This window comes from Humulus lupulus, chromosome 7 (assembly GCF_963169125.1).
Source record: "Humulus lupulus chromosome 7, drHumLupu1.1, whole genome shotgun sequence".
In the NCBI taxonomy this organism is placed as follows: Eukaryota; Viridiplantae; Streptophyta; class Magnoliopsida; order Rosales; family Cannabaceae; genus Humulus; species Humulus lupulus.
This window is the reverse complement of record NC_084799.1, coordinates 177,509,123-177,518,967: the sequence shown is the minus strand read 5'-3', so window position 1 is coordinate 177,518,967 and position 9,845 is coordinate 177,509,123. Positions and strand designations below refer to the sequence as shown.

The 9,845-nt window shown below is 37.3% G+C and overlaps 1 long non-coding RNA gene across 1 annotated transcript; it reads left to right on the top strand.

The window, feature by feature from the left end:
- The first annotated feature begins 378 nt into the window (after positions 1–378).
- LOC133790013 (uncharacterized) lies at positions 379–9,363 on the top strand. Its single transcript, XR_009873847.1, has 4 exons — positions 379–464; positions 6,965–7,027; positions 8,198–8,315; positions 9,079–9,363. It is a non-coding gene; the product is annotated as an uncharacterized LOC133790013 (long non-coding RNA).
- Positions 9,364–9,845: the final 482 nt, after the last annotated feature.

Genomic DNA, 9,845 nt, shown 5'->3' with positions numbered 1-9,845 from the left:
TGTTGTAAAAAGGTATATTGTTGCTTACAAGTATAAGTGCTTAGATTGGTATTACTATATATTTAATATATTATTTTCTTTTTTAATTCATGCAGGTGTGTTGTTGTTATATGTCCAATAGTATAATAGTATTGGCTATCATTTGGGTCATGTTTTTTTTCTTCTAAGTTCAGGCATAGTTGCTCAAAGTTTGAAATCTTTAGGTTTTGCTTAGACTGACCACTATCATCAATAATTAGTTCTAGTAAAGAGTGTACTGATCAAAGAAAAGCATTAATCATAATATTGAAACATACATAACATATAAAAATATATTGGTCCACCAATCAAACAAAAATGAAATGAGATTGGTATGCTCTGTTATTTCTATGATTAGCTATTCTGCTGCTAAGCCTCGGTTTAGATTGATAATGGGATTTTCAGTGCTTAATTTGGATGGGCTGCCTGGTCTTGCACCTTTTGAGGTATGTTTATGTGATATGCCCTATGAAATAGGCATTCATCCATGCACAATATACAATTAATCATCCAAATATTCATCTACACGCATGGCGATGCTAATAAACATGCCTCAATATTCTCACACAACAGTCAAGGGCCAGGCCCTATCAGTATCTCATGCTTCCTATAAATCCAATAAACAACAGCATTCATAACTCATTTCAGGCACATAAGCATATAAACACATAAACACAATACCGAACCCTGATTTGAGCTTGTCTCTAGCAGCGAATGTACATGTCCACCGTGTCTTCAGGAACCCTTAAACCTAGGACGCTCTGATACCAAGTTGTAACGCCCTGGATAGCCAAGACCGCTACACTGGTACTTATAAGGGTGCAAGACTTGCTAATCAAGTCATTAGTTTAAAAACGTGTCGCTAAACATGTATGAGCTAGGGTTAAAAAGGTTTTGGTCTCAAAAGTTTCATTTTATATAATTAAACTATTATTTACATGGGATCCCAAAAGAAACAGAGTTAAAAGTTGGTTTACAGACTTCTAAAGGTACATAAACAATTATTAGCCATTCTAAGGAAAAATAGACAATCTTTGGGTCTTGTGTTCCTGCTTAAACCTCAACCGTGGCGGCTGAGCAGCTGTCCATGTACATTCTATTCGCAGAGCTCTCCAATCAAGGCTGATCAAGCTTGCCCTTGCCTTTACCTGCACCACGTAGTACCAGTGAGCCAAGGCCCAGCAAGAAAACATGTGCAACACAAACAGTAATAACAGATAGCAAACTCACTAAGCATGAATTCTCATCAAGTAATCCACATTAACCATTCAACATATATTCAGAATCATGGATGCAATCAAACACTTATAACATTCATATCACATAATAATCAGGGCCAACAACTTAGGCCGCACCCCCTGTTTACCCCACTGACTCCGGCCCGCTTAAACCGAGCTCAGTGCATATTAAGCTGTCCTTGGCTACCAGTGGCCAAGCCACGCTCTGTGCGCTAGTGTAACCCTTGGCACCCTTAGGCCGTTGGTTCACTAATTAGCTTGCATGGCATAATACCATCTATTCAAGCATACACAATAAGGAACCCTTAGTCCCATCACATATATTCAACCAGGTGCAGTTTTCTTACCTTTAATCTTTACTGTTTCGGATTACGAGCGATGCTCCTCAGGCACGATCCATTCCCGAGCCTAAGCCTTTATCACCTAGTCACAACCAAGGTAAAGGATACCATCAACAAAACTTAAATGAGCTTCTAGACAAAGTTTTAATCTCCGGAACATTGAATTTCACCAAACATGGTAAAAGATTCAATCCCGAGCACCCTAGGTTAAATTCCCAAGCCTAGAATCTCAAAATCCCAAAATCCCTTAAGGGTCGCGGCATTAGCCATCCATGCCACGGAATGGCCCCAATCAGAGACCACCCAATGCCCAAAAATAGGTAAGGGCCGCGGCATTACTTAGACCATGCCGGGGCCCACCCTCCTTCCTCAGCATCCATCAACTTCAAAGGGTCGTGGCTCACCAAGAAATATGCCGCGGCCCGACCCCTTCGAACCCAAAAAAATCACCATTTTTAACTCTCAAACCTCATGCAAACTCACTCAAAACCACCCTAAATCCACAACTCAATTATCCAAATACTTCCCACAAGATTTCAACAACACAACCCAGCTGAATCCTAGACTAAAAATCTATCAAAAACCCATTTCAATTACTAAAACTTTCTAACCCAAGAGCTCAAAACCCAGCCATGCCAAACTCGAATTTAAGCCTCTAAATCATGAATTAAAGCTTACCTCTTCAGTTGGATCCTTCCTCTAATCAAAACCCAGCTAGTTCCCAAAGCTTTCCAGCTCCAATTCAACCTTAACATCAATATCACAATCACCTCATTACTCAGTCAAAAACTCAAAGTTTCTAACCTCAAAACACATTTTAATTCTTACCTTAGCCTTGATTAAATGTTCCTTGGACAATCCTTGAGTTGAGCCTCTAAATCACCACCTTAATTCTCAGAAATTCCCAGCTTGATTCGCTAAATTTTCAGTGGTTTCCTCCTTGTTTTTCCTTGAAAGAGAGAGAGAGAGAGAAGAGCTGAGAAAGATAGGTCAGTCTAATATTTGTTCTACTGTTTTCCTTAAGTTTCTGTCTATTCTTATCCCATTGAGTCAATCCCGAGGCTCAGGGCGCCGGAAACGTCCCCGAGGGCAAAACGGTAAAATTTCCCAATATTCACGCCTAGACTTCCTAACCTCAAATATATCTCCATATATTTATTTTCGTAACCCGATAGTCTAAATAACTACCCGATACCTAGAATACCCCTGAATTATCCAAAGTCAACTATTAAGCCCCGTTGTGACTTTTCCCGCTATCTAGCTAGGATCGCCTCAGGTCGCATGCTGTAGATTTACCCACATAATAATGTGATTCTCACATTTATAACATTTAATCACAATTAAACATTCATATAATCACACATGAATTCTTAACATATAATCATGTATTAAATCAATAAATTCACACATAAACCAATTATACCCTCCCGGCACACTAATCAAGGCCCTTAAGCCATATTAGTGATTTTGGGTCATTACAGGTTGTGTTGGACATAATGTTCTTTTAGGCGATTCATTGAGTATTTTTTCTTTTTATTTATTTCTTTGTCATGTAATGTTTGAACTTCTCTGCAAATATGTACTGCAGCACTGATTTTTTTTCAATTCTTTGATTGTTGTTGTTTGTTGTTCTCTTAGACTTGTAAAATTGTAGTGACATGTAAACCTAAGAGGCATTATTGTCTTAAAACTTTTGATTGTTTGTCCTGTATATGAGACAAGAATTATGTATCTAATTTGTTTTGTGTGTGAGTTGTACTGGCCAAATGTGAGATTTAAGTTGAGATTTGGAAGGAGTTTTACCATAATGAGTATAAATGACTTCGTGGAAAACTTAAAATTAGGATCAACTTTATGTTTGGTACTTGTGGGCTTCTTACTTAGGGATAGTTCAAAAGTGTTCTTCTTCTTTGTATTTTTTTTGAGCTGAAAGCATGCTGTATAAACTTTATTGCATGGTCCTCTCTTGATGATGCCTTGTCTTCTGTTTTTACAAGTATTTTGTCTTTGTAACAAAAGTTGTCTTTGAGTTGGTATCAAGTCTCAGTTCTATTTTTTGTGTGAGTGAACTGGATATCATCATTCTTTTTTTTTTCTTTTTGACTTGGGGAGGGTGGATTTGAACTTGGGACCTCCTCTTGTGAGGACTAATGTATTACCACTAGGCTATTTCTATGGCCACGATATTATCATTCTTAGCAATCTAATTATTGGGTAGCATGCGATTCAGGTGTTAGTTTATTTGTTTCTTATGAGACTAACCAAATACCCCTTTTAATAACACATGAATATAAGACTACTCAAAAAGTATTATGATAGTTAAAATAATAAGTGGCAAAGTAAAAATAAAAAATGGCGGTATTTTTTGGGAGCCCGCACTATATTGGTCTCTAATTATTTTTTTCCTATTTTTTTTTAATTACAAAGCTTGAAAGAACTTTTTGGGAAATATATCATTGCTCGACCCCTCCACCTACGGTGTCTCCGAAGTCCTCCGTCTACCCTCAATTAACTAGCTTGCTTAGTTTAAGTGGATGGTAGATACATAGGGTGTTTAAAGCGTAATACAATTTCCCTCATTACTATTGTTCATGCTCTGCCATTTGGTGTTTCATGGTCACCAATTTAGAATTTATGATACAATTACCAAATTTTCAGATGTTTCTCCTGGTACGAAAGGGTTTGTAACAAAGAACAAAACTTATCCTTAGTTGTAACGCCCTGGCTACCCCAAAACCGTTACGGTGAACGGTGGACCGGAAATTTGACTCACTACCTGAGTCCTTTGGTCAAAAATGTGCTCTAAGTGTAATTAACAGGTTAAGGTATAAAACCAGTAAAAAGGAAATGGAGATTTTATTACAACTGCTCTGCAGAGCTAAACAAAACGTTTACAAGCTGTTCTCAGTACAAAAGGTCACTACTGTTGTAAAGTTACAAACCCGCCGACCTAAGCGGCAAAAATAGGGTAAACCCCCTAGTTCCTCTGAGAACACCTTGACCGTGGTGGTCAAGCGGCTGCATATGTACACACCACCACATCAGCTCTCCACTCAAGGCTAGGTGAGCTTCTCTTTCCCTTTACCTGCACCACATAGCACCCATGAGCCAAGGCCCAGCAAGAAAACATAACACTTTATATAAACATTATCAAATGATTATCATTATAATCACACTGAGCATAAAGCTTTCAAACAAATGAGTGAACACCACATGAGGTCCTGATACACCACACTGAGTGACTGACAAGCGAGTCACTAATTCAGATGGAAGAGTGGCTGATGGGTAAGCCACTAGCCTTCAACGGCTTCTGGTAAACCGCACTGAGTGACTGCCATGCATGTCACTAATTCAAATGGGAGAGTGGCTGCTGAGTAAGCCACTAGCCTCCAAGCGCTTATTCCATTCATCGACCCTCGGGGTCCGTCTGGCACTAATGCTCTCTGAGCTATTCAATGCTGATAATTGATTAGATCCAATCTTACTGGCTTGCGTGACACACGCCAAGGCCGTCCTGACTAATAAGTCAGTTCATCGTGATCAATGCCCAACACCACTGCCGAACCTGACTAATAAGTCACAGCTTCACAGTGATACTAGCACTCTTGCCAAACCTGACTAATAAGTCAGTGCCATGCACAAATGAGCAACATATGCTAAGCATTCTATGTTCAATCCATGTCCATATTCTCACATTCAACATGCCTCAGGAATATCCATGCATGTTACACTTGGGGTGCAGTTTTCTTACCTCTGGTTCGAGCAAGAACGAACAAAAGAACAACCCTGAGAACGATTGACTTTTTGGTCCTTTAGCAGTTACCTGGTCATAACCAAAATGTAGGATTCATCAATAAAAAGTGATAACTGAGGATTCCCAAACCAAAACCCAGCCCCCGAGACCTCAAATACCACCCAACCGGGTACTAGGTTCAACCCCGAGGCCTATGGTTTGAATCCCTAAGCTAAAAACCATTTTTAAGAAAATTTGGCCTATGGGCCGCGGCACGCCTCTAAGCTCCATCTGCCAGACGCGCGTGGGCCGCGGCACGCAAAAGCTGTGCCGCGGCACCCAGCCCAATTCAGCCCAAAACCAGCACGCGAACTCAGAATTGCCCCTGTGTTTTACCCTTAAAACCAGCCTCTCAAACCAACTTTAAACCTCTTCCAAACACCCAATTCAACCCCCTATCAACACCCTTAACTCACTCTCATCAAACCCCAATCAAGCTAACACAAAAACCTCCTTTGATTCATGCTTCCCACATCAAAAACATGAATTGAAAACTATAAACAAAAACAGAGTATAACCTGAAATTCAAAGGCAATTCCTTACCTCCAACTGGTTTTGAACCCTCTTAAGATGATGAACTAAGACCACAACCTCCAAGCTTTGATTCCCTAACTTGCCACCTCAACTTGGGACCAAAAACCTCAAAGAATGATAGAGAGGAAATGATGTACGGGAAGGAAGAAGAAGACTCTCTGTTTTTGCTCTGTTTTGAACGGTTTCCACAACCTTCTAAAACCACATATATCCTAGCCAAATGACCTAAATGCCCCTAGGTCATTTAAGGCTCTAAAACCAACTTTAGGGCAATTTTGACATTTTCCACCTACACCGTTAATCATAATTAACGCTTCCCTTTTCCCGCTAATCTCAATATTCTCAAACTCCAATATTTCACATCCCGTTACCCTTTGATACCCGGTAACACTCTAACCATTAAAACACCCCGAGACTCACCCCGAGCCTCGAGCTTAAGCTTGTTATGACCAAACCGACGTTTAACATTTCTTTGATCGTCTCATACCAAATGGCTCGAACAACCCACATCATAATGTGGTCTCAAATTATATCACCGACATGCGAACAAATAATCAATTTACCCTCAACGGGCCAAATTACCATCTCACCCCTGTATAAAGAAGTATGGACTCACATGCATGCATTTCACATCATATCATAATATAATCAACATATACATGCATTTATCAATTAATAACATAATTAAGCAAGTACGGCCCTCCCGGCCTACTGTTCACGCCGTTAAACACAACGGAGAATTTGGGGCTTTACACTTTCCTTGCTACAACTTTGATTATTCATAATTATTTAAATTTCTTTCTTTCTTTCTTTCTTTCTTTGTCTCACTCTCACTTTCCTGTAGGTGCAAATATATGTGTTTTTACATTTGCATTTGCACCATTGCATGTTCATTTGTGTGTTTGGAATTTCTGCACGAGCTAATTACTCTCTTGAATAAATAAAAGCATTTCATTTCTTGGTTTTCTTTTAAATTATGGCTTTCTATTTTTTGTAATTTAATGATTTGCTTATTTGGCTCAATCTGAATTGTTCCCCAGGATTCCCATACAACTAGCTGCAAATTGAAGTTGTAACAGAGAGCTTTCACCAGTTGAATAGAGGTATAATAACTGCGTTTTTTTTTCTTTTGTTTTTGTTGGGTAAGCACTGACTTGATTTCCATTTCAGCATCTTTTATATTTTCCCTTTGATGAGCATGATATTTGGTCTGGTTAGATTTTCTATTGATTGTGATGCCTCCTGATACGGGTTTTGATGCACATGCATATTGTAATGATCACATATGGTAGTTCTAAAGGCAGTAGTTCTTTCATGTGGTCACTGTGTGTTTCATATTGAGTTTATTCGATTCTTCCTTTTTATTTGTTAATTTTTCTTAAGGAAGAGGGTGTGTATATATATATATGTGTATCCCTTTCAGTCTTGTTTAAGAATTAAGATACAGGAAATGAGAAATTGTATGTTTGTTTTTCATTTGTAACCATTTAGAAGCTTAAAAAGATCCTTTTCTTCAGTTAAATTTGATTGATTGATTTTTTAACTCAAAGTTGCGTGTGTATGGCTTAATTTTTGTTGAACTTGTGTTTGGATGTTTGGTTTCTGTTGAATAGAATAATCAACCAAAGAAGATTTTTCTGCTTACAAAGTTGTTTGCTTGTGATTGTGTTTAGTACAGTATTTTTCTTCTTTTTGTCTCTGCAGACAAATTAATCACTGAAACATATAAGTGTAAAGATTTAATTACAATGATAATTAAGTAAGTAACATTCTGAGTGCATAATCAATTGCTGATTTTATGTCTATTACTTTTCAGCTTTTTCATGTACCTCTTTCTTCTTCTTTTTTATTATTATTATTCATCTCTATCTACCCTCAATTAACTAGCTTGCTTAGTTTAAGTGGAATAATGATGAAGCTAATGTAACTTGTGGCTTACATTTATTCATCTTTTTAGTATTGCATATAAACACAAACCATTATTATTAACATACGCGCAACTTTTTGCATGCCTTGAATATATAATATAATTAGACACACACACACACACAAAATATGTCTAAATAAAAAAATCCCTTAAAGAGTTCATTAGAAAAATAATAGATGTTGATACAAGTATAACTTTCAAGAGAATATACAAGTATATATGCATATATTCATGATGTTTCTTTTCTCTGTTCTTGGTTTTTCATGTATATGAGGATTTTAATGCTTTGTTATATATAGACCTTGTTTAGAGTTTGTCTGATTTTTTTTTTATTTTGGTTTCATAGAACTACCTGGTGCAACATCAGTAGATGCTTAAGGTGAGGCCCAATATTTAACCAAGGAGATGTTCAAGAAACCATTTCTGAGATTTTCAACAACTTTCTTTTGATTGGAAAATCGGAGGTCAGTTTATTGAACTATGATTATCTTTCTATGATGGTTTAAGATTCTCTTAATGTATATAAGGTCCAAACTCCAATTTAGTTGGGTCTTTTTTTTCCTAGTTATTTTTCTACGCACATGAAGAGAGAAACATGCAAAAAACAGATATCAACAGGTGAAAGATGACTTTTCTTATAAATTATAATGAACAATATTTGAGATGCTTTTAAAGGTTGTAGTTATGTTTCTAATGGTCCCCTAATTGTGATTTCATTGATAGTTATTTAATTTTGCTTGTTTTTCAGTTCCTTCTTGACTTTTTCTCAAACACCATAGGTGTTTGATGATTTCAACATCTGAATAACCAAAAAAGAAAGAAAGGAAAAAAAAAAGCTTAGTTTTAGCTTCAGGAAAACAAAAAGAAGTGGACACTCAGAGAGCAATTCCCAGAAAATGAAGACCACTGTTTTGGCCAATGATGGTTCTTGTAGAAATACATTGAACAAGAAAGTTGGGCAGACCCACATACCATTTTTGGTCTCACTATTGCCCACATCCCATTTTCTATCTTTTTTTTCCTTATTCATTGTATGGGTACTGTTTGATTAAACTTTGGGAGTTTCCTATGTAATTCTGAACCATTCTTTATGTTCCCTCCTCCACTCTATACCATAAAAAGAACCTCTTTTTTGACATAAACCACCCTCTTTGCAAAAACTAATTGTTTTAATGCCCCATCATTCAGCACCATGAATATTAATTATTTTAATGCTCAATATTCCAGATATCACACAAGTATAGTTTGATCTACGTAATCACCAAGCTTGGGTTGCTATTCGTTTACGACTTGGAAACGACTATTGCAGTTTACAGAAATAGAATCAGTCCAGATCCAATTTTCCTAACATCGGAGGCTTCGTCACTAGGGGATTTTATGCAATTAACAGGCGGGGCCAAGTGTTATTGGCTACTGTTAATGAACAAACAATTGTGCCTTTCGTTAGTGGGCAGGCATGTATCACACATTGGTTTATCCTTATGGTTAGTAGATTATGATAAATATTTGGAATTTAAATTTTATATCTTGACTTTTTGCAGTTGAAAAATTTGGAGCTTGCTATCAATCTGGCAAAAGAGGAAATCTTCCCGGTGCTGAGAATCTGGTGTGTTTTTGTTTCTATTAAATCTTTAACTTGACTGATGATTACTGAGTGGGCTGTACAGAAATTATATCACAATAAATCCAGTCCATTTATGAGAAATGAATCCATTCACGCATTATTTTAGTGAAAGATGCCACATCACTTAGGGCTGGATCTTACTCAGCCTGTTCTTACATGACATGATCAAGTCTGATCATAGCCATAGGAACAAAGACGAATCATGATTAGTCTGCATATAGCTAGTTTATACATCCTTTTGTTGGTTCATCACAAATTAATATTCTGTGAATGATTTCACGTTGTCCAGTGATTCCAAGAACTGTTTACGCAAACGAAGTATAAAGAAGCTGCTGAACTTGCTGCTGAGTCTCCACAAGGAATTCTTCGT